We start from the raw sequence: 22,677 nt of genomic DNA, 5'->3' as shown, positions 1-22,677 counted from the left end.
TCATATACATATACTGTTAACAAGTTCAAACACAAAAGGTGTCAGAATATGGGCCAATTTTTGTTTCTCTTTGCCATCGCTTTTATGGTGTTATTATGTGTGTATATGAAAAGCAAATCGAACCTAAAAAGGCTTCTATTTTAATGTATAATTCTGTGCAGACACATGCATGGACCATTTGCCTCTATGTTGCCAAGGATCTGAGCCCAGTTACACCCGACATTAATAAGTGTGTTTCCCTTCATTTTCTCCCTTCATTTAAGCTTTACAGGAACAGATGTGTTCCAGTTAGTGACTGATTCAATGAGATTCAAACTAACAACATTGCGAATAAACAGTTTATTACTGCATCTATCACTGTGTTTTCTGCGGTCAGGTTAGTGTTTGGTGACTTTCCTGCTTGTATATTTCAACTTAAAAGGTCGTTAAAGTCGGTTTTTCCAACTTGGAATTTGAAATATTCGCCTTCCGAGAGCAGCCAAAACGAACCAATAGTTTAAAAAAAATCTAAAACAAACAAACGCAACATATTTATAAAATAACAACAACAACAACAACAACAAAAACAATGTGTGGTTTAAAAGATGTGAAGCTGCAGGTTATGGGAGCAGCTCAGATGCAGGTGTTTTAACTGGGTCACAAATGGCAGAGGGCAGGACTGGCAGCTGAACCACCAGTATGCATGCTGCTGTGACTGGTTCCAAAAAAAAAAAAGTTTGTGAAAGTGGCCTGACGTCACAATGCTTACCGCCCCATAACTCCGCTGCAGCCTGAGAGGCAGAGCCAGGCACACTCTCAGGCCTCGGATACAGAGAAACCCCTGTAGCGGATAATAAAAGTCTCCAAAGTGCGGATCAACCCGGGGAAAGTGAAGCGTGGGAGCGGTGGGACGCAGGATCCGCCGCGGCAGGACTCTACTCCGGACCGGGGGACGGGAAGCTGAAACTCACCGGGACTCCGTGTGAATTTGACTAATGCGGTGCTGGAAAGTTTTTGGTGGGTAAACGGCTCCTTTTTTCCCTCGTCTGTAGTGTGGCTGCACGTCCTCACGCGTGCATGTGTGGGCTTTGAAGCAGCTCTCCGGGCTGTAGGTGAACTTGTGCTGACTGACGTGCAGAACCCTGTGGACGCCGTGTTACGGACGGCCACGATCCGACTCCCTAAACAGTCGGATCGCACTTTTTTTTTTGGAAGCCTGAAAATAGTCTGCTTGGTTTTATCAACTCAGACGCTTCTTGTGTCCGATCACACTAGTGTGCGGTTGCACTTTTAGCCACAGCGGGCCCATCGCTGGAAGGTCTTTTGGTGATTTGGTGAGTCGGAACCAGTTCGGGAATATTTCTGAAGTGTGGCATGCCTGGCGCTGCAGAGGAGAGGGGGACTGTACGTCCTGTTGTTTGTGTTGCTTTCGTCCAGAGGAGAAAACTTGGCTGAAAGTTCCACCCTGGCGGCATCATGCTTTCTTTATTCATTTATAATCTGATATTCAGGCTTTAATCAGAAAGTTATTGCGTCTCTTTAACGGTGGTTCATGCATCTGATCGGATGTTCGGAGAGAGTCTTCGCCCTGCAAGAGAGTAAACAAGCAAGAGCCTTCCAAAAAAAAAAAAAAAAAATGGGGGAAGAGGTTGTCGGGTTCATAATGTGTGGGCTCAGTTTGTGCACTTGTTACTGATAGCTGTTTTGCCGCAGGGTTTTGTTGCCACTTGAGTGTGAAAATGGGCCGAAAGAGTTTCAAGAAGCTGCTGTTCTGCGCTCTGCGTGTTTTTATTGTGCCACATATTAGTTTTGCTGCTGTGATGTTCGGTAATTAACTGCAGGATGACTAGTCTGAACTTTGTGTTATTTAAGGTGTTTTCATGACATTAGCTGCAATCAGGCATCCTGTGATTGTACAGGAAAACTTAGGCCTGCCCCTGAGAGATCCAAATAAGGCTATTTTAGCTATTGCCTTTCATCTCTCGCTTCATTAGGTTAAAAACAATATACAAATATTTATACCTGCTTGTAAGGTGATGTAGTAATGTTTGGATTTTAAAAAGCGATCAAACTCTAAGGTCATAATTAATGTTTGTGTTGTAAAACACAAAGAACACAGAATCTACTAAACTGATCACTAAATAAGACCTGAATAGTTATTGCTATGTTATTACGCTGGAAATGATTGCTTGATTTTCTTCTTTGTTGAAAGGACAAATACTACTTCTACTTATTTTCAATCATTTTTGCGTATTCTAGAATGTGAAAAATTTTAAAATTCTTTATCAGAAAAAAAATGTGAATTTAAAAATGATTTAGTTTCACATGTTCTTTCCAGCGCTTTATTTATTTATTTTTATAAAGAAATAAGGTGCATCAATATAAAAACTATTTTATGAAAAGTAACTGGACTGTTTTAAAGATTTCCTTTATGTGATTCTCAGATTTTTTTCCCCCATCCGTTAATTGTGTCCAAACTAAGAACTCCCACCATCTTCAGCTACAAACTCATAAACCAACAGCATGTACTTTGACCATGATCAAGGTCAGAGACATATGCTTTGATTGGGATCATCTTCTTATCCCTTCATTTTCTGACAGATTTAAAACTATCAAATGACCTGTTGCACATTTTGTCTGCTTTACGTCTAATTGAAGAAGGCATTAGCGGGTCGGAACCCGAAGAAAACCAGAAATGGGAATTGGCCAGGAAACTGTCATCAGTGGATCTCTATTAGCCTAAATTTGAATGAGATCAGTTTGTGTATCGAAAATATTTACTTTATTATTTTGCTTAGAGAGCTTCAGACCTCCTCTGACAACCCCCACATGTAACCACTTTAAGCTATAATTTATTTGTGCATCTTTTATTTTAGCCAAATAAGGCTTTGTAAATGGACTTTGGTTTTTCTTATCTTAGCTTTTATATATTCTTTTACTGAAAAACTACAAGGTAGTTGCAGCTAACTGTGTGTCTGTTACTGGTATTAAACTGCACCAAGGTTTATAAAAGTTATGGTTTTAAAGCAGCTTTCATTTTTTTTTCATCATCTTTGTTCCTACAGTTTAAAGTCCTTTAAATGAGACCCCAGAGAAAATTTTATGAAGTGACTAGTTTTTTCTTTGTGCATGGTGCATAAAATGATGCAGCTTTAACTGCCCGCCTCCCCCAGTAGTGGCTGCACATTGCCAGTCTGCTGGCTGAAAGAATTCTTCTACGCCATTTGTCCTTGCTTACAAGAACAATAAAACAGGCAATTTGGGAAGATTTCTAGCCATAAAAACCAAGTAACGGCTGGTTTGCTAACTGGTTTAAAACTACAGCCAGCCAGCCCCTACCAGGATGTCTGTAATTCTGCTTTGTAAGTTTAGCATCAGTAGGAATACGTCTTTTAAATCATGCTTTTTTTATTTTGTTTAAAATATGGTGTAAATACCATGATGTGGTGAAACTGTGGTTTTTGGCTCATGCCTTGTTTCACTTTTACTTTCCTTTTTCATGCTTTTATGCTTTTTGTTGTTTTGGAGATATTTGTTAAACTAATTAAACCCAAGTGGAGTGCAGGTCTGTTTGATTCAAGTAGGTAACAAAAATCACGCAAAGTTGTTACAAATCACTTTTAAACAATCACAAACTCAACGACTTGAAGTGCTTAAAGCAAAGCACCTTTGGTGAAGTATAAATGAATGTTGGTATTTCTGGTCAGATGAAGCTAAAGTCAGTTCAGAACCACCAGGACACACGCATCACTGCTATCGTTTGATGTTAACTTATGTGCCAACAAGTTGTACTGAAATACTCTGACAGATGATTGATTCACTCGCTGCAACTTGGAAGCAGTGGGCTTTGCAGTGTGTCTCTTCCAGAATCTGTAGCAGGATCCTTGAAGGAGTCACCAACAATAGAAAAACTTAGTTCCACCATTTAAGGTTAATGTTCAATATGAATATAATCCAAGGGATACACCTTTGCCATCTTTAAAATCCAGAAGAAACCATGTTGATGCTCTTTACCTCCTCTGAAGAGCTAAGTTCAGATGGTTTAGGTGAGTTTTGTCCTTCACTCCTGCAGCTACCGTCAAAGCCTCCAGCTACATAATAAGGAAATGGAAGTGAGTTTGTCACGACACAATGGCTTTGTTTCTGCTGGTTTCAGTGCAAGTTGAGACCCATGTGTTGATGTTTGGCGTTCTCTCACCGTAACCACCTAGTTGGTGATGGATCTGCCCTTCAGGGAATTTGGAGATTTAATTTCTCCACACATTTGGAGCATTGTGTGGGGTAGCACTTATTGTTATGGTAGTTTTAGAGGTGCTGACAGATGGATGTAGTTTGATGTTTTTAACATGTTGATGTTTTTTAATAGATGAAAACTATCTTGGCTATCGCTTTGAAGTCCTAATCAGACATGTCTTATGGATCAGTTTGCTCTAAGGATTAAAATGACAAAACAGTTCCTCCTCTCCTTCAACAATTTTCCGTGCCGTCACAAATGCCAAATGATTTTATGTTTTCCTTGTTCTCGAGCATTCCTCCCTCCTCTGCTCTCCTAAACCTTCTACTCCTGGGTGTATGGAGTCAGCTTCTTCTCATTAACTTCTATGCGTTGTTGTACATTACTTCCATGCCCCTGTGGTTGGGAGTCAGCACGTTACATGTTTGCCTCTGTGTTAGAGTGAGTGCTTTCACCCACGAGCGCTCACACGAACACACATACTCCTGTTTGGGAGATATGTGCATTTTTGGGCTCCCAGTATGCCCAGTATATATATGTGAGTGTGTGTGTGTGTGTGTGTGTGTGAGAGAGAGAGAGAGAGGGAGAGGGAGAGAGCAGTTTCAGAGTCTGGGGGAGGTCTTTTCCTCGTGAAATTCCCCCCACAATTCCTTGCACCTCTGCAGGCTGCAGCGGTGGTGGCAGCAGCAGCGGCAGCCACAACAGTAGCGGTGGCTGCAACAGCAGGCTGATTTCCATGAGAAAAGAGCATCAGTTGGGTTAATGGGAGGGAAAGTCCTTCGAGCGGACAAATGGTGGTTAATAACCAGGGAAGAATCGGAAAAGCTCTGATCCCTTTGTTTGTACTTCTTTACCTTATAGAGGGAATGGACAGGATGGGGCTAGGGTTTGCAGGGGAGGCAGGGTGAGGGAGCAAGGGACACTGGGTTCATGCCAGAATGGATGTCGCTCACTGAAGAAGCTTGTACTATTTGTTATTTTCTCCAGACAGCAGCAAGCTGGGAGCCTGAGAACAGCCATAGAATATGGGCCATTCCTGCAGAACTTATGGCATGCTGCGTTTTTGTACGTTTTTGCATACTCTTGTGTAGAAGGGAATGTTTTTGTGTATGCAAGTTCAATGTTGGACTAGAAGGCAAAAAGATTTATTTGTTTGCAGTCTCTGAGGTTTTAAACAGTAGAAGGTCACTTTAAGGAGAACATATCTGCAGGTGGCAAAGAACTGCTTCAAGCTAACCTTGCTTTTAGGTATAGAGCAGTTATCAGTATAAAGGTGCCATAGTGGCAAAAAGTTGCATTTTAAAAACCACCAAAGTTATCTGTTATACTGATCCCATGAGTTAAAGTCCAGATTCCAGGGTAAACCAGATTTATTGCTCTTTTCTCAAGCCTTGTAGAGCATAATGTACTGCAGTGCTGTCTGTCTTCTACTTGTTGCTGTGCACTGTGGGTCAACTGGCTGAAAGAAGGCTTCCTTGGTGTTTCCTTGATTCCAAGGAAGATAAATTCAGCTGTTTAGAAAATGCAAATGCAAATAGGATGATTGATTACTAATTTCATTTATGAGTCAAACAATGCAGCCACATTCTTAAAATGGAAAAGCATTTCCAGAAATGCTTTTTCATTTTCAAATTTTACATTTCAAATTGAATGTTGGTATCTATTTGCTGGGGTACATTTTGAAAAATAAATCTCAAATGTCTTTTTCTTTTTCATTTTAATTAAGTGAAAGAATGAGCAGTCTTGAAGAAGAAAATTAAAATGCAAATAGGATTATTGATAACTAATTTCATTTATGAGTCAAACAATGCAGCCACATTCTTAAAATGAAAAAGCATTTCTGAAAATGCTTTTTCATTTGAAATATGGTAACGATTTGCTTCCATAGCAGCTCAGCCAATGTCCTCCTTCAGGAAGGTGCCGGAGTTAAACTCAGAGCCAGGTTAGCTCTAACTTCTAGAAAGAGAAAAAACAGAGAGAGAACATAGAGTTAAAAACTGAAATAACAGCAAATAATGCACAATTGGAGATTAGTATGAGAATGTAGTGAAAGTGGTCAGTATGTCCTCCAGTCTAAGCCTATAGCAGCATAACTACAGAGATAGCTCAGGATAACCTAAGCCACTCTAACTATAAGTTTTATCAAAAAGGAAAGTTTTAAGCCTAGCCTTAAAAGTAGACAGGGTGTCTGCCTCACGGACTAAAACTGGGAGCTGGTTCCACAGGAGAGGAGCCTGATAACTAAAGGATCTGTTTCCCATTCTACTTCTAGAGACTCTAAGAACCACCAGTAAACCTGCAGTCTGAGAACGAAGTGCTCTGTTAGGAACATATGGAACAATCAGATCTCTGATGTATGATGGAGCTAGATCATTAAGGGCTTTATATGTGAGGAAGAGAATTTAAAACTCTATTTTGGATTTAAGTACAAATAGATCTGCTATTTTATCCCTTGTGAACCAGTTCCAGCAGTGAGAGGCAGGGTACAGCCTGGACAGGTCGTCAGTCACATGGCAAAACCGAGACATACAGAGCAAACAACCATGCAAACATATACTCGCACTTAAGAGGAATTTAGAGCCCTTTACCCTAACAATCATGTTTTTGGACTGTGGGAAAAAGCCGTAGTACTTGGAGGGAACCCACACATGCAGTGCGAGAACATGCAAACTCTATGCAGAAAGAAGGACCTTCTTGCTGCAAGGCATTAGTGCTGACCATTGCAGCACCGCTCACCCCTAGTGTTCTTATGTATATATTAAATGCTTAGCGGTGGAACATATGTAAAACATTTAGGAATTTACCTGTAAACAACAAATGCTCTTTCTTGACCGGTAGCTAATACCTCAGGGCAGGGACCTCAACTATAATAAATGTCGACATTAATATGTTTATTCAAAGTATAATTTTTTTTAGTTTATTTTTCTTTACAAATTTTAAAAGCTCCTATTGTGATGTAGAATAAAAATAAACGTTTTATTCCACATCACAAAATCTGTGAGGAAAAGTGCCTGACTGTAGTTTATAAGTGTGTGTGTGTGTGTGTGTGTGCGTGCGTGTGTGTGTGTTGGTGTGTTTGTGTGCTTTAAGGTTACACATCTCTCATCTGTGGCCGATGGAAATAGTATTTGGACACGCTGTCAACAATTTGATTAGTTTTAGATACATGGATTGAAAAAAGCGATTTGACTTTAAAAGCGATTTGAATATAATTACCTCTATGAGGGAAATTATGTTCACCTCATAGAGAGGAAAATCATTTCTGATTCAGTTATTTTAGGATAAACAAAGGGATTTAATACGATGTGATGCCAGAACACAAAACAAATAAATGATTCTATGCAACTGATTAAATCAAATGTTTAATAAAAAACTACCTTTCACAATTTGGCGATGTCTAAACATTCTTGTGTTATTCCCATTGAGTAACTCAGCAGTAAACAGTAATTTCCTGTATTATAAAATAAAAAACTAACCCCAGTATTATGGAGCTAATTTGGTGCCATAAAGTTGGTACGAAAACATTTTTTTTGAAACTGAAAAAAAGGATTTGAAACTGAAAAATCTGTTGCTGCAATACTTCAGCTAGTTCCCCATACTGCAAGTGGCAAGTATTCAGTCATCATTTCAAACTCCATGTCATCTATGTCCCGACCCCACACTGAGGGAGCAGCAGCTTCAAACTGAAAAATAAATCTGAAACTGATAAAAAACTTGAATCAGAAAAGTAGTTTTAAACATTTCTTTTCAGTTTCAAACCTTTCTTTTTCAGTTGCAAAAATATTTTTCAATTTCAAATATTTTTTTCCAGATAAAAAAAATGTTTTCAGACAAACTTTATGGCCCCAATTTAGCTCCATACAGTATTTCCATAAAAGCATTTGTGATGACAGTGAGGTACGTTCAGCTGTGCTAAGAATTGTTCTCCAAGACGTGGAGAAGATATTAAAAGTTCTGTTCTGTTAACGCTAAGATGGGCAGGGCTCAACGATGCATCCACACTATGACTGTCTGTATTTATTCGCAACTGGAAGGGTTTCAAAACGGCTGAATTTGTCTTTCATGTAAGCAAGAGAATCAAGCTTTTTTTTCATCTAGTTGATTATAGGGCTGCACAAAGTATTGCAGTTTTATCGCTACCTAAATTTCAGCTTACACAATATACATATCGCAAAGAACTGCTTGAACTGCAACAAATGTTAGCTTATTATTTAAATAGCATGCATTCAGGCTTTCTATGCCTGTTATATATTTGTTAACACTAGTTTAAAAGGGACATATCATGCAAACAATATCATGCATATCAACTTTTTTACCCCTACATTTTGTTGTGTACTTAGAGTCTGCAGCAAAATTGAATTCAGTCTCACCAGATGCGGCATATCTTTATATTCTGTTTGGGTCATATTTTTCAGTCCGTTCAGTTTTCTCTATTCTTTGTTACGTTTTTTGAACTGTTACGTTCACTGTATTTGTTGCGGAATACTAAACAAGGTTATGGACTTCAAGCTGACTAATTTAGCAAATCCATGTGTCTCTGTTATCAAACTACAAAACTGGCCAAATGGGGGGGAGTGAAACACTCTTTGACCTGGAGGGGGGTATGGTGTGAAGTGCCTCAATAGCATTTAAAGAGACAGCACCAAAACAATTTGCTCTCAGACACACCTCAGAGCAGGTAGAAGAGCCTGTAGAGCAACAATAACAAGGAATTCAGACCAAAGCATTGCATTGGTGCTAAAATCATTAAGATACTGCAACTACAGGGGTTGGACAATGAAACTGAAACACCTGGTTTTAGACCACAATAATTTATTAGTATGCGCCCAATACAGCGTCAATTTGTCTTGGGATCGACATATACAAGTCCTGCACAGTGGTCAGAGGGATTTTAAGCCATTCTTTTTGCAGGATAGTGGCCAGGTCACTACGTGATACTGGTGGAGGAAAACGTTTCCTGACTCGCTCCTCCAAAACACCCCAAAGTGGCTCAATAATATTTAGATCTGGTGACTGTGCAGGCCATGGGAGATGTTCAACTTCACTTTCATGTTCATCAAACCAATCTTTCACCAGTCTTGCTGTGTGTATTAGTGCATTGTCATCCTGATACACGGCACCGCCTTCATGATACAGTGTTTGAACCATTGGATGCATATGGTCCTCAAGAATGGTTCGGTAGTCCTTGGCCCATCTAGCACAAGTATTGGGCCAAGGGAATGCCATGATATGGCAGCCCGAACCATCACTGATCCACCCCTATGCTTCACTCTGGGCATGCAACAGTCTGGGTGGTACGCTTCTTTGGGGCTTCTCCACACCGTAACTCTCCCGGATGTGGGGAAAACAGTAAAGGTGGACTCATCAGAGAACAATACATGTTTCACATTGTCCACAGCCCAAGATTTGAGCTCCTTGCACCATTGAAACCGATGTTTGGCATTGGCATGAGTGATCAAAGGTTTGACTATAGCAGCCCGGCCGTGTATATTGACCCTGTGGAGCTCCCGACGGACAGTTCTGGTGGAAATAGGAGAGTTGAGGTGCACATTTAATTCTGCCATGATTTTGCAGCCGTGGTTTTATGTTTTTTGGATACAATCCGGGTTAGCACCCGAACATCCCTTTCAGACGGCTTCCTCTTGCGTCCACAGTCAATCCTGTTGGATGTGGTTTGTCCTTCTTGGTGGTATGCTGACATTACCCTGGATACCGTGGCTCTTGATACATCACAAAGACTTGCTGTCTTGGTCACAGATGCGCCAGCAAGACGTGCACCAACAATTTGTCCTCTTTTGAACTCTGGTATGTCACCCATAATGTTGTGTGCATTTCAATATTTTGAGCAAAACTGTGCTCTTACCCTGCTAATTGAACCTTCACACTCTGCTCTTACTGGTGCAATGTGCAATCAATGAAGACTGGCTACCAGGCTGGTCCAATTTAGCCATGAAACCTCCCACACTAAAATGACAGGTGTTTCAGTTTCATTGTCCAACTCTTGTAAGTTAGTTCAGTGCCTAAACAGTAGATAGTGTTTAGAAGTAACTTTTTCAACAAAACGTAGTTGCTTAGATGGAAATTCTCAAAATTCATAACTTTTTCCTGTAGGTGGATAGACTTCTCCTTTTCTGGGGTCGACGTTTGCGTACCCGAAGCTAAAAAAACAGCAACAATTATTAATTATTTATTTATTCATTGCAGGTAACACCGTTATTTCAACATTTAACAATATTATCACATGTCGCATGATGTGATCCTAACGCTGCGTTACATTAGGCTCCACACAGCCAGAGAAACCGCTGTCACTCCAGCACTATCTCTTGCATCTGATTAAAAGGAATTGAAACCATAGGAACTGTATGACAGGAAATTGTTTGTGGTTTTGAGAATATAACTTATTTAAAACTTAGGTATACCTTCATACCAGTAACTGGCCCATTTCTATTTCTGGTTGTTACGCTGTACGATTTCAAAAATCATGCAAGACCTGAATGCATCGCGCTGTGCCACTGCGATGTGACATTTACTGCACGGTGGAAAATGCCAGATTTCTTAAATTGTTGCTGTATCACAGTCAGGTCATAGATATCCGACAGAAATATCAGTTCATTACTACATGGACAGGAAGTTCCGTGTTTTTATGCTCTTATTGTTAGAGTTGGATGCTGAAAAGAGTGAGGGATAGTTTAGGGATTGGACTTTGGTAGAAGCACTCACAAAGAAGGACAAGAATCAGAAAATCAGTTGATGCAGAAGTCACTGCATGATTTTCCCCAGAAATGATCAGACATCGATATTTGCGCTTAAGCAATGGTTGGTGTGTCACCCTGAATGATGGCAGACCTCCAATTTAAACTCATGTTCAGAGATTTTCTTTCATGGCAAATGAGAGAATCACACACTTTGAACCTGCTTTAACACCGGATTCTCACGTTCAGTCATACAGTTGGTAGATGAAACCCACTATAAGAATTTCTTGTATTACATTTTTTGTCGGCAGATTGTCTGGAAATTAACTGAGGTTTTCAACCTGGGCTCGAGGCTTTTCTGAAGCTGTACAGAAAACAAGTAAAGCACAAGAAAAAAATCGCAGATAGTCATAGTTTGAGCGCATCATCTCTTCCTTTCTGTAACACCTAATCTGATGTCTCTGAGCCATGAGCGCAACATCCAGAGGTTGATTTGTTGCATGGGTCTATTTTAGTCCCTGAAGTCAGTTTACAATGAAACAGCAAAGCAAAGTCAAAAACAAACTAACATTTTGTTTACCAGAAGGGATACTTTGTTTTATGAGAGTTTGATTTTCAGTCTTTGAAAAAAGTCATCAAGCATCCCTCCATACATTCTAGCAAAAATAGAGCAATAGGTACATGTACAACATGTAGCTGGCAGCGGTGACGGATCTTAGACTGATGCTGTATGCTGATTGAAAACAGACATCCAGAATGTGGAGCCTAGCATACTCACACTTACCACTCTATACAGATATTTGTAATGCTAATTAAAGTGCAAATAACTTAAGAGTTTCATTCTTATTATACATACATATAGTTATTAACACAGACACACACATACCTATTTTCTCACTATCTCACTGAGGCGTATTTCCACCTGTGGGCATTCTGATGGGTTATGCAGTATGCCAGTCAGAAATAGTAATGGGACGCCACGTGCTCCAGCCACACACTGCCACTTTTCCTTGTGGATGATTTTCTAGGAAGAACGGGCAGCTGTGGCTTTGCAGAACCTACATCCATCCATCAACCAATACCCACAGCTCACACACAGAGAAACACACCCTTTTTCCATGCTTGGTTTCCTGTCACTCCATTCTTTCTCCATTTACATACATCTTCATTTCAATTCCCTTCTCTTCTGTAGCTACGTTTTTTACTCTGTCCAACTGTCCGCCTCTGTTTAGCCCTTCATCCATCGCTCTCTTCCAGACTGAGTTTACAGCCCCCAGGCCACTTCCGCCAGGCTGTCTGCAGCAGATTTATTAATAGGCTTTCCTCAGTGCATGGCAATGGTTTAACAGGCCAACTCTTAGACACTGATGGACTGGTACCTAACCTTACACACTCACTGACCTTTGAATAGAGGTAGGTCTGTCGGTAGCAAAACAGATTCCCTGCAACATTAAGCTGGGAAGAAGGAGCAGGAAATAAAGTTAGAAACAGAAGTCATTTGCAATCAGATAGATTTAGTAAAACTGGTTATATTTTTGACAACATATTATACAATGGAGGCTAAGAAGCAGGGCACACCTCCCCCTGCTTACCACTTGTAAGATATGCCAAACTACTGCACCAAAGGAGGTCTTCTTACTTATCATGGCTATTTTGATGTTAAAATTCTGCTTATGAAGACCTGACTTATGAAGACTTAACTTTAGTCAAGACAGCAGACTACTAATCTGGTCACAGTGTTGTCAAACCAAAACCCCTAATAGCTGCCTTCAGGGACCAAGACCAGGGCCTGCTTTTTATTGTTTTTGCCTGAGTGACACATGAATAAGAAAACAGCACACTGCTCAGACGGCATCCACTTTTAGGCTTTACACTGATGCCTTTAAATAACTTGGGTTTATGACTAAACGTTGCCATATGTTCATGTTCAACATTTACCACTTTATGTGTTCATTTTCTAATTAAATCTGTAGTAACTGATTAACTATTTCTCTCCCCGACAGTTTTAATTGTTTATTGCACTTGATTAACCCGGTTTAAACTAACTCTAATTCTGTCTAAAGGTTTGTTAGTAGCATTTAACAATCAATGACACCTTCTCATTGAGTCTTATGCCACAGTTCAAAAGAAGAAGAGTTTTTATTATGTATATTAGAACAATAATAATATTAGAAATATTGGCTTACCAGAGGTTTTATGGAGGACTAACATGTCTTATTCTGATCAATATTTTCTCATTATTATTGTACTAAACTAATTCTAAAGCAAAGAAAGCCAAATTATCTGAGAAGCAAGGTAATTACCATCATTCTAAACAGTAATAATATTCAGATACACACTGTTTGCTGCGAGTCAGACTGAAGTGGGGATCCTTTCTCTTATAGAAGGATTGATGATAAGAAAGTGTTGGTTTATTTTTCAGGGGATGTTGACCTTCTAATTAGAAGGTCTTACTTAACAATACTTTGGATTTCTGTGGGGGCTAAACTACAGGGAAGAAATAAACAGAAAAAAGATGAAGCCAGCTTCAAACCTCCCAAATCCACCCCAGTTGAGAAAACAGACTTTAGCTGGACCTCAGTGGTTTTCTGCTCTAACCCGGCCCAGTTTCCCACATTAAATATGGCTGCCAAAGGGAGCTCTGAAGGTATTGGCCGGACTAGATTTCTGATAAAGATTTTTGGATGTCTGGGAGGTTCTGGATCTGGGGTGTGCCCAAACCTGCTCAAAAGGAACAGCCTAATGACCTACAGAGTGTAGTTGAGTGAGCCTTAAAAGCGCAAATCAAAAGCAGTTGCTTAAACAGTTGTCACAACCGCCATGGTAAAGACCAGCTCCACAGCTCAGCCGGGTTCATTGGACCAAAATTGTTAGACCTTCTATTACCTCTTTTTACATTTAGTTTGCTGTTAGGCTGTATGTTGAAGGATTCAGGAGTTACCGCCTTTTGAAGTTAACATGTCAAGGTGTTTTCCAAAGTGGCTGTTTTAGGGCTGGGCGATATGGCTTAAAAATAAAATCTCCAATTTTTTTATACCAAATCCAATTAATCGATTTAGTTTCCTCTTTCATTTCATGAAAACAAATTTGAGAAATTATTTTCAGAAACTTGCTTTTATTTCAATCATCCACCTGGAAGTTGACCCGACTTCAAAACTCAACTAAATGCAAGCCGTTAAACGTGTTTGTAGAACAAGATGCAGGCCATTCACCAAGATGGAAGGCCCTGCCATCGTTAACCCTGAAAATACAACAAAAAATGCCTGTGATATTACACATTAGCTAGTTTCTCAGTTTTGAGTATACATCTCAAAACAAGCCTAACTTCACTTGTTTAACTTCAACAACTAGCTTGAAAAATAAAACAATATATAAAAGTGCCTTGTCTTAGGGTAAAAAACGTTTCCCCTTTAGAATATTTTGACAGTATATTTTTTTAAACAGAAAGTCAACACTGTATGCCATTATCAAAACTTCTTCCCCTTTTGGGACTAATACAGTGCAAAATAAAATTGCATTAGATTTCACAAAAGTTTTAAGAAAATATAGCTTACAGGTCCTTCTCAAAAAATTAGCATATTGTGATAAAGTTCATTATTTTCCATAATGTCATGATGAAAATTTAACATTCATATATTTTAGATTCATTGCACACTAACTGAAATATTTCAGGTCTTTTATTTTCTTAATACGGATGATTTTGGCGTACAGCTCATGAAAACCCAAAATTCCTATCTCATAAAATTAGCATATCATTAAAAGGGTCTCTAAACGAGCTATGAACCTAATCATCTGAATCAACGAGTTAACTCTAAACACCTGCAAAAGATTCCTGAGGCCTTTAAAACTCCCAGCCTGGTTCATCACTCAAAACCCCAATCATGGGTAAGACTGCCGACCTGACTGCTGTCCAGAAGGCCACTATTGACACCCTCAAGCAAGAGGGTAAGACACAGAAAGAAATTTCTGAACAAATAGGCTGTTCCCAGAGTGCTGTATCAAGGCACCTCAGTGGGAAGTCTGTGGGAAGGAAAAAGTGTGGCAGAAAACGCTGCACAACGAGAAGAGGTGACCGGACCCTGAGGAAGATTGTGGAGAAGGGCCGATTCCAGACCTTGGGGGACCTGCGGAAGCAGTGGACTGAGTCTGGAGTAGAAACATCCAGAGCCACCGTGCACAGGCGTGTGCAGGAAATGGGCTACAGGTGCCGCATTCCCCAGACCTGGGCTACAGAGAAGCAGCACTGGACTGTTGCTCAGTGGTCCAAAGTACTTTTTTCGGATGAAAGCAAATTCTGCATGTCATTCGGAAATCAAGGTGCCAGAGTCTGGAGGAAGACTGGGGAAAAGGAAATGCCAAAATGCCAGAAGTCCAGTGTCAAGTACCCACAGTCAGTGATGGTCTGGGGTGCCGTGTCAGCTGCTGGTGTTGGTCCACTGTGTTTTATCAAGGGCAGGGTCAATGCAGCTAGCTATCAGGAGATTTTGGAGCACTTCATGCTTCCATCTGCTGAAAAGCTTTATAGAGATGATTTCATTTTTCAGCACGACCTGGCACCTGCTCACAGTGCCAAAACCACTGGTAAATGGTTTACTGACCATGGTATCACTGTGCTCAATTGGCCTGCCAACTCTCCTGACCCGAACCCCATAGAGAATCTGTGGGATATTGTGAAGAGAACGTTGAGAGACTCAAGACCCAACACTCTGGATGAGCTAAAGGCCGCTATCGAAGCATCCTGGGCCTCCATAAGACCTCAGCAGTGCCACAGGCTGATTGCCTCCATGCCACGCCGCATTGAAGCAGTCATTTCTGCAAAAGGATTCCCGACCAAGTATTGAGTGCATAACTGTACATGATTATTTGAAGGTTGACGTTTTTTGTATTAAAAACACTTTTCTTTTATTGGTCGGATGAAATATGCTAATTTTGTGAGATAGGAATTTTGGGTTTTCATGAGCTGTATGCCAAAATCATCCGTATTAAGACAATAAAAGACCTGAAATATTTCAGTTAGTGTGCAATGAATCTAAAATATATGAATGTTAAATTTTCATCATGACATTATGGAAAATAATGAACTTTATCACAATATGCTAATATTTTGAGAAGGACCTGTTATTGATGAAGTCGTGCCTTTTTTGGGAACAAGGTCTTCCTTGCTAGATGCCATTTTCGGTGTTTCTGTGAGAGACAGGTCTACTGACGTCACTCAGCTACAGAGGCCCGAGGAGTTCACTGGCGCGACAGAAACAAATTCCGATTTCCCAAAAATTAAATCTTCATTAATTGCAAATTCGAATTAATCGATAAAATCGATTTATCGCCCTGCCCTAGGCCGTTTAGAAAGTCCAACAGAAAAACCTCTCCGGTTATCAAATCTGAACTTGTTGTAGGTAAAGTGGGTATCTGTGGCCTCATTTGATGTCTGACTCAATATCTTTATCCCTCCAGGTACAGTTAAATAAAAAACAACCAAAAAACATCCAGGCTAGGGAAAAATGTTACATTTCTGTGTTTTCCAACTTTAATACAGACTATGTACAGTTACAATAAATTTAATTGTTCACGTTAAATATTCAGTGTTACCTTTAAAAACAGACCAAGCTTCTGAATGTGCCCCAAAGGGTTAAAGAACTGCATGTAATTGAATTAAAGGATGGCTTATATGTTTTGGGGGGACTTCTGCTAATCTCAGCAGCTGTTTATTCTAACTTACATTAGGCTTTCATCCCTGAGTAGATCTGTTGAACTGTACTACTACTGTAGTAGCTGACATTGACTACTTGTCACTGAAGCAGAAATTATTGTATAGATTTGTCTCATCTTTAGTTGAAAAAGAAGATTTGTTGTCCTGTGTAAATAAAACAACTGACAGATTTCATACAGAGTCACTGTTAACACTCTCTCCCCAAAACCAAAATTATCAAAATTTATAGAACTGTAATGATCAATTTCATATTACCATCATGGCCGAAAGTTTTGGCATCCCTGAAATCATTCCAGAAAATAAAGCATTACTTCCACGAAACTGTTGCAATTACAAACTTGTATTGCCATCTGGAATTCTGGACCACTCTTTTTGCAAACGGCTCCAGGTCTCTCATATTTGAAGGGTGCTTTCTCTCAACAGCAACTTTAAGATCTCTCCACAGATGTTCCATGGTATTCAGATCCGGACTCATTGCTGGCTGCTTCAGAACTCTCCAGCGCTTTGTTTTCATCCATTTCTGGGTGCTTTTTGAAACGTGTCCTGTTGGAAGACCCATGACCTGGACGCAAACCTAGCTCTCTGACGCTGGGCACTACATTGCGAGCCAATATCCTTTGGAAATCTATAGATTTCATGATGCCTTGCACACAGTCAAGGTACTCAGTCCCACAGGCATCGAAACAACTCAAAAACATCTTTGAACGTCCATCATACTTGCCTGGAAGTACTGTGTACTTTTCTTTCTAGGCTTCATTCTGTTTACAGCAGAATGATGTGATTTACCAAAAACCTCTTGGTCTCATCTGACCACAAGATGTTTTCCCAGGAGGATTCTGGCTCACTCAGGTACATTTTGGCAAACTGCAGTCTAGGTTTTTAATGTCTCTGTGTCAGCAGTGGGGTCTGCCTGGGTCTCCTGCCATAGCGTTAAACTTAATGTAAATGTTGATGGACAGTTTGGACTGATGCACCCTGAGCCTGCAGGGCAGTTTGAATTGCTTTGGAACTTGATTGGTGTTACTTATCTAACATCCATCCCGACTATCCCAACCTTCCAACAGTTTTTCTTCTCTGTCCGCAGCCAGGGAGATCAGCTACAGTGCCACAGGTTGCATAATTCTTGATTTTGTTGCGCAACGCGGACAAAGGAACATCATGATCTCTGGAGATGGACTTGTAACCTTGGGATTGTTGATATATGTTTTTCCATAATTTTGGTTTTCAAGTCCTCAGACCGTTCACTTCTTCTCTTACTGTTCTCCATGTTTAGCGTGTCACGTTTTATCTGGTTTCAGGTGTGACTTTTATATGGCCCACACCTGTTACTTGCCACAGATGAGTTTAATATGCTTAAAACAAGGTTATGTACCCACAATTTCGAAAAGGTGCTAATAATTTGCGACGCCCATTTTTAGAGGTTTGTGTGAAATTATGTCAAATTTGGCATTTATTTCTCTGCTCTTTGTGATGCTCCAACACACACAGGAAAAAAACTGTAGAAATGCAATTATTTTGTGGGAATAATGCTTTATTTTCTGGTAAAATTTCAAGGGTGCCAATACTTTCAACCATCACTGTGTTTCAGCTGGAGCAATGTAAAAATTGTTGCTTGTCTGTTTTAAATAAAAGTTATTTGATCACGTTCTACATGTTTTTGTGCTGAAACCATGAAACAGTAGAACGTGTCTTCGGGTGTAATACTGTGAGAACGTCACACCAGCTTATTCTTAATGTAAAAAAAAAATCACAATAGTAATATAAATCTCCTTGTGTTTCCTTTAATTTTTAAAGAATCACAAGTTTTAAGCAGAAATAAATAAACTTTGTAGACTTGGGATAAAATGTAATAATGATGTTACACTGGGATGTGATTAAGGCTTTTTTTTGGGAGTGATTGGTCTTACTGATCTGTAGACGTTTTCACCAATGATGGAGTCATCTCTGCAGCCCAGGGTGTACCCTGCCTCTCACCCGTAGACTGCTGGAGATAAACACAAGCTCCCCTGTGACCCACTATAGAATAAGCGGTATAGAAGATGAAGGAATGATCTGTAGACGTTTTCACCAATGATGGAGTCATCTCTGCAGCCCAGGGTGTACCCTGCCTCTCACCCGTAGACTGCTGGAGATAAACACAAGCTCCCCTGTGACCCACTATAGAATAAGCGGTATAGAAGATGAATGAATGAATGAATGATCTGTAGACGTTTTCACTAATGATGAAGTCATCTCTACAGCAAAGTAAAAGTAAAGACTAACCAGTTAAAAAAATAATGCACAGAAGTAGTGGTAAATATTTGGGAAAAGTGGATTAGGTTTTATTTCCTTAGAAATGTGTAAAAAAGAAATCAGTAATTTATATGTTTTTTTCTTGTAATTAATAAAGAAAAATCGTAAACAGCATAAACTAAGGTTGGCTTTGATTTTAATAACTTGGACTTGGACTCATTGGACAGCAACCATTTGCTTCTGGAAATATCAGATACCAAATTTAACTTTATTATTGGCAGATACTATATCTTAAATGACTTGGATCAGTATCATCGCCAAACAAATCCCAACTGGGACATCCCGAAGGTGTAATACAGGATCAGATAATATATTTAGCAGATGGTGTTGGAGCATTCTCAGATTTCTCAGAACAGAACAGGGTAGCATAATTTTTAGATTTCTAAACAGAAGCAGCTTATAGCAGTAGGCCTTTGCTTGGAATAATTGTCGAAGCACGTGTCCTTGTTCTGTAGGACAATCCTGAAGGATAATTCTGGCAGTCAGAATCCTAACTGGGAGCTGGAACAAAAGCAGAGGAAAGCAGCCATTAAATCTTAGTACTTGTGAAATGGAGCTTCGTCCTTGGTAGAGGATAATCACTGAACTTGTAGTCATGTAGAAATGCTTCTCTTACCAGGGAGGTAACTGTGAGAAGGTGCTAAAACAATCCCTATTCTCCCAGAGAATTTAACAAACCATATTTAATAACCACGATGTTATGGAATTCCATTTGACCCAGTTAGAAATCATAATAAAAGCTTCTTCACTTTTTAATTTTCTTTCATAAATTAAATGCTGATTTCTCAGTGGTTAAAAATTCAGTTTATAATAAAGTCTGTGCTTGCTCTACTACCACTACTACTACCACAACGACTACTGCTACCACTACTATTCACATCTCAGTTTATTATGTTTCTGGAAATGTCAAATGTGGTTTGTATTTTGATTATTTCTCTATTTACAGCCCTGCTGGTTTACACATTTGAGTGTAAATTATTGATAAGCACAATAATCTTTGTAGTCAGACCATTGACTATTGAAACAGCTGCACAACTGTACCAAAGAACAGCTTAGTGTAGAAAGTGAGCATGCTCTGATGGGCAGAATTGTTGTTAATTATGGCTAGATTTTAACTTCCAGTTTTATTTGTGAAGCCACTATGTTATGGGACATTTATTGAAGGACAGGAGCAGATGATGATCTCTTCAGAGTAACTGAGAGTAGCCGATTATTTACATGTAGCAGGCCTACATGTTCTAGTTCCACTGCAGACATGATGGTCTGTATTTCTGAAATCCAGTTTTTTTTTCCCCAAATTCCACTTTTCTAGATTTTTGTTTTTTTTCTAAATTTCATCTTTTCCATTCTAATCATATTTCTCAACCTGAAAAGTATGTCATTATGGAGTGATGGAAAAAGAATAAGCAAATCAACAGCTGAAGAATTCCATGTGTACAAATAATACAAAGTGCTGTGGTTCAGCAGAACATTGAGTGCTCTGGTTAGGTATTTAAAAAAATCATTTTTAAGAACAAAAACATTATTTATGTGCCAAACAAAATATCCCATGTATTTCACATTTTAAAAAAGACAGTTTTTTTCTTTCAAAAATGCTTTAGAAGTCTCAATTTAAGCACACGATTGTTAGTGTTTTCTGCCCTGTTTTTGTCGAAGCCCTCAAAACAAAGCTTTTTCATTTTTCCTAAGAGTATCTTATTTGGAACAAAACAACAAACTCTTCAACATTTAGTTCAGTGTTGAAGAGTTTCCAGGCGTGACTGGATGGTGCTAGCTTTCTTCCTGTTTCTGATGTGACTTTTTGATTGTAAGTGGTCGTCACATGTACGCATCCAGTCAACTGTGTGCTGATAAAACCTAGAGAAAAGTGTTCTCCTGATTGATAGTAAACGCTGGGTTGTTGTCCTGATCTAAGCTGTTGTCCTGATCTAAGCTGATCTAAGCTTTGAGTTTTCCTGTGTTTCAGTGAGCCTTTTCACCACAGCTGACTATTTTTTTTTACTGTCATTGTAGAGAGGAGAGCTGCTAACCCTTGCCTAACCAAGTAAGGTACAGTGGCTAAAATAGTTCAACCATAATTCCAACGCCAATATTTAATTATAATTGCGGGAAATTCCGTGTTTTGTAGTGGATTCAGTTTTGTTTGTTTAATCCCACATTTACTCCAGTGTTTTCCGCATTATGGCTGCCACCATTAATCACCATCATCGGTGAAAATAATCAAAGGCAGAAGTGATCTAAATTATGGTAAAGCTTTTAGTTCCGTAGCAGACCAACAAGGATTGGACCACAGATTTGTTTCTGTCTGAAACAAATCCTCACTTCATTTTAAGAGAGTTGCAAGTAAAGAATTCACAAAAATGTTTTATTTAATTTTTGTTTTATATTGCAAATACATTTTCTTTTAGGTATTTTATAGGTTATTCAGTTGATACAAAACCAGAAAATATGCAGAAACCCAGTTATTGTCATTATATCACTCATATTAATATTAAAAAGTGTAACAAAAGTATAAAATATAAAATTGTGTGTAATTAATTCTGAAAGTGGATCTTGTATCAAATTTAAAAAGGGTACATCATAAAATATATTTTTAATGTTTGTAATTATTTGCTTAAAAACCCGTAATATTAGAAGTCTGTTCATTAATGTAATTCCTATAAAACTTTCTTCATTTCCTACATTAAACATAACACACTGAGCCAGATTTTTGGGTCATAATTTAAAGATCTGACAGAGACTCCGCTTCATTGAATGTTTGGTTGGTTGGAGAAATATTTTCATGGCAGAAGAATTTGATGAAGTATTTGACATATTTCTCAAATTATTTCACCTTTAAAATATTAAAACTTCCTCCAGTTTTGTTGCACTTTTTGCTTTTACAGAACAATGAGAAAATCTTATAGAAAACAAATTTTTGCAATGTTTTGAATTTTTTGCATTAAAATCAGAATATAAACATAAACTTGCATTATGACGAAAACTTAGTAAACATTGTTTCTGAGATTTGAACATTATTTGCTGATGATTTTGAACATTTGCTGCTCACACTGAACAGAGGCAGAAAGACTCATCTTCACTTTCTCTCAGTCATTCGTATTTTCTTCAGTTTTTGCCATGATTTTCCTTTTAATTTAATTTAATGTTACAGATGAAAAAATAAAGGGAAGTTGTTTAAAACTGGTATAAAAAAACTGTAAAAATTTCAGGACATTTTGATGTAGCCTTGAAATCAGAATATAAACAGGATTAGCTGACAGGATGATAGAAGTTTTTTTGTTTTTTATTGGGCATTCTTGCAGACATTCGAAGGTTTTTTGATGCAGGTTTTGAACTTTCTCTGTCAGGTAGACACGTTTAAAGACAGAAGCTGGGCTTCCAGGAGATCTGCATCTCTGAATTCTAAGTTGCTCACAACAAACTTCTCGTTCCCCTTCACTGAGTCATTCATTTATTGTTGATTTTTAAAACATTTTTTAGTCATCATTTACCTTTGAGGAAGGGTAAAACTGCCCAAAATGTGGAGCAAAAAGCTGTCTTCATGATTATCAGCATCCTGTCATGATCTGCTCACATGCAAAGCTTTTGACCGGAACGCGAGTGGAAGTGTTCTGGTGCGCCGGGATCGTGTGCCATGCCGGAGGAATGCACCAGTGGCAGACTGCTACGAACGTAGACAGACCGAGAGCTTGAAGCATTGCAAAGATATGGAGATAGAGCACGTGATTCACCGCAGAGCTGTGTGTTTTATCGGCACTGGAATAGGGCTC

General features: G+C 39.1%; 1 protein-coding gene across 2 annotated transcripts in view; it reads left to right on the top strand.

Moving 5' to 3' along the window:
* Positions 1-22,677, top strand: part of plagl2 (pleiomorphic adenoma gene-like 2) — a 90,935-nt gene that overhangs the window by 191 nt on the left and 68,067 nt on the right. For both annotated transcript variants that reach the window (XM_047375873.1, XM_047375868.1), the window contains exon 1: positions 1-996. This exon is cut by the window's left edge and continues 191 nt beyond it. The gene's annotated coding sequence lies outside the window, so the exon portion shown is untranslated. The remainder of the gene's footprint in view (positions 997-22,677) is intronic.

Source organism: Girardinichthys multiradiatus, chromosome 1, assembly GCF_021462225.1.
Source record: "Girardinichthys multiradiatus isolate DD_20200921_A chromosome 1, DD_fGirMul_XY1, whole genome shotgun sequence".
Taxonomy (NCBI): Eukaryota; Metazoa; Chordata; class Actinopteri; order Cyprinodontiformes; family Goodeidae; genus Girardinichthys; species Girardinichthys multiradiatus.
Note: the sequence above shows the minus strand (reverse complement) of the source record. Positions and strands in the feature narration are given on the sequence as shown.